Genomic DNA, 3,347 nt, shown 5'->3' on the forward strand with positions numbered 1-3,347 from the left:
CGCCACCCCTCTGTCCAAGTATATCACGTCCACCGCCACCCCTCTGTCCAAGTATACCACGTCCACCGCCACCCCTCTGTCCAAGTATACCACGTCCACCGCCACCCCTCTGTCCAAGTATACCACGTCCACCGCCACCCCTCTGTCCAAGTATATCATGTCCACCGCCACCCCTCTGTCCAAGTATACCACGTCCACCCCCACCCCTCTGTTCAAGTATACAACATCCACCACCACCCCTCTGTCCAAGTATACCACGTCCACCGCCACCCCTCTGTCCAAGTGTACCACGTCCACCGCCACCCCTCTTTCCAAGTGTACCACGTCCATTACCACCCCTCTCTCCAAGGTTTTTCTCACCTCCTCATAAAAGGAAATCAGATTTGTTTGACAACTTTTGTCTTTCATGAATCCATGCTGTCTGTTGCTTACAATATTTGTTCCCAGCAAGAACTCATCTATGTGGTCTTTTATTAAACTCTCCAGTATCTTCCCAACTATAGAAGTTAAAATAACAGGTCTGTAATTACTTGGTAAAGATTTTAACCACATATAGTCACCACATTGGCCTTACGCCAATCCAGTGGTACTATGCCAGTCATTAAAGAGTCCCTAAAAATGAGAAACAATGGCTTTCAAATGACAAAGCTCAATTCTTTAAGGACCCGTGGGTGCATAAAACAAAAAACTACAAGCACCAGCAATCACCAGCAGTCAGAAGTAAAACTTTTTGAAATTTCCCACTCTTTTTAGTGATCAGCCAGCATAAAATGCCGTTAATATTAAGAATGTTTTTTATTTATTTTTGTGGGTATATTAATGAGTGGACATTCATCTGAAGAATTGTTTTATTTATTTTTGTGGGTTTATTAATGAGTGGACATTCATCTGAAGAATTGTTTTATTTTTCTTGGTGTAATAATTAGTGGATATTTTTTATTTTTTGTTGGTGTAATAATTAGTGGATGTTAATCTGAAGAATTGTTTTTATTTATTTTTGTGGGTGTAATAACTAGTGGACATTATTCTGAAGAGTTTTTCTATTTATTTTTGTTGGTGTAATAATTAGTGGGGTTTTTTTTATTTTTGTTGGTGTAATAATTAGTGGACATTAATCTGAAGATTTTTTTATTTATTTTTGTGGGTGTAATAATTTAGTGGGCATTAATCTGAAGAATTGTTTATTTTTGTGGGTGTAATAATTTAGTGGGCATTAATCTGAAGATTTTTTTATTTATTTTTGTGGGTGTAATAATTTTTATTTATTTTTGTTGGTGTAATAATGAGTGGACATTCATCTGAAGAATTTTTTAAATGTATTTTTGCAGGTGTAACAATGAGTGCACATTAATCTGAATAATTTTTTTATTTATTTTTGTGGGCATAATAATTAGTGGACATTAATCTGAAGATTTTTTTAAATTTATTTTTGTTCATGTAAAAATTAGTGGACATTAATCTGAAGATTTTTTTTTATTTATTTTTGTGTGTGTAATAATTAGCGGACATTAATCTGAAGAGTTTTTTATTTATTTTTGTGTGTGTAATAATTAGCGGACATTAATCTGAAGAGTTTTTTTTATTATTTTTGTGTGTGTAATAATTAGTGGACATTAATCTGAAGAGTTTTTTTTATTTATTTTTGTGTGTGTAATAATTAGTGTACATTAATCTGAAGATTTTTTTAAATTAATTTTTGTTTGTTTAATAATTAGTGGACATTAATCTGAAGAGTTTTTTTTATTTATTTCTGTGTGTGTAATAATTAGTGGACATTAATCTGAAGAATTTTTTTTCCCGTCTTTTCCAGAATGATTCCTCCAACGAGCAAGACATTCCGTGTGAACAACTTGGCTTCGGGAACGGTCTACGACCTGTGTGTGTTGGCGATCTACGACGACGGGATCACGTCGCTCACGGCGACGCGGGTGATCGGTTGCATCCAGTTCACGACGGAGCAGGATTACGTGCGTTGCCATTTCATGCAGTCGCAGTTCCTGGGAGGCACCATGATCATCATCATCGGTGGAATCATCGTGGCGTCCGTTCTCGTCTTCATAATCATCCTGATGATTCGGTACAAAGTTTGCAACGGCAGCGGTCAGAACAAGGCGACGAAGGTCAGCAACGTGTACTCTCAGACCAACGGGTCCCAGAACCAAGGTTGCGGCGCGTCCTTGCCGCCGTCCGCCTCCAAGCAACTTGCGGAGCACGAAGATGGCGCGCAGTGTTGCAAGTCTACCGACGGCGGCGGCGGCGCGCCTTCTTCGGACGCTTGCTCAAGCCAGGCCGCCACCGCTCCGCCTCACACGTGGACTTCAAACGCTTCTTCTCTTAAGCAGAAGAAAAAGACCGCGGCGAAACCCGGGGACTCGCAAACGGACGCGGTGGTTTTAAATATGGAGTCCCAAAACACCAATAGGAATAATTCGACCGCCCTCCGGTTGTCTAATAGTCGTCCCGCCGTATCCGTCAAAGAAGCGCCGACGTACAAAAGGGCGCCATCCAAACCGAGTAAGTTCCTCACCTTGCCCGCGGACACTTCCAGAGTGAAGCGAAGGTACTCTTTAAACGGGGAGATCATGGAGTACCATTGTTACGTGAACTCCTACCACACGGGAGGACTGTGGTCCAAGAGAAGCATGTCGATGAACGGGATCTTGGGGCGGTCAGAGAGTTCTGACATGGACAGCGGGAAAGCAACCTGTTCAAGTTCCGAATGGATATTGGAAAGCACTGTGTGATTAGTTCCTTTGGCATCGAAAGAGGAAAAAAAAAATTATTTGGAACACCTTGCTAAAAAATAAAATTAAAAAAAAAAATACTAAATTATTTGGAACACCTTGGTAAAAAATAAAATTTAAAAAATTTAAATAAAAAAAAAAAAAAAAAAGAATACGTGGAAATTCCTATCAATGTTTTCATTTTTCGGCTTCTACAAAACAGGGTTTGCGTAAGAGCCACCCGCACAGATACGTTTTGAGTTTTTCGGCGGCGATACAAAAACAAGATCAACATTTTGCAAAAATTGTGGAATTTAAAAAAAAAAATAAAATTCAGCACCGGTGCCTTCCTTTCCTGTAGGACTGGCTTCCTGGTTCTGCCGCAGCAGAAATAAATGGGACCGAAATCACTTTAAAGGCCTTTCATATGGGAAAAAATAAAACAAAAAAAAAAAACCCTTCAAGCTTTCAACATACAAAAAAAAAAAAAAATATTTAAAAAAAAAAAAAAAGACCGATTATGGAAGAATTAGTACAAAAAAAAATATTTTTTAAGAGACCAGACTGTATTTATTTTTGAGTGACAATGGTGTTGCCTTTATTTTTTAGGCAAATGCTGTACAG

At 38.8% G+C, this 3,347-nt stretch overlaps 1 pseudogene; it reads left to right on the forward strand.

Moving 5' to 3' along the window:
- The first annotated feature begins 1,811 nt into the window (after window positions 1-1,811).
- On the forward strand, window positions 1,812-2,744 carry LOC149435148 (leucine-rich repeat and fibronectin type-III domain-containing protein 5 pseudogene; annotated as a pseudogene).
- Window positions 2,745-3,347: the final 603 nt, after the last annotated feature.

The sequence above is a fragment of the Staurois parvus genome, unplaced genomic scaffold, assembly GCF_062004578.1.
Source record: "Staurois parvus isolate SC_StPar_1 unplaced genomic scaffold, SC_StPar_1.0 ptg001597l, whole genome shotgun sequence".
In the NCBI taxonomy this organism is placed as follows: Eukaryota; Metazoa; Chordata; class Amphibia; order Anura; family Ranidae; genus Staurois; species Staurois parvus.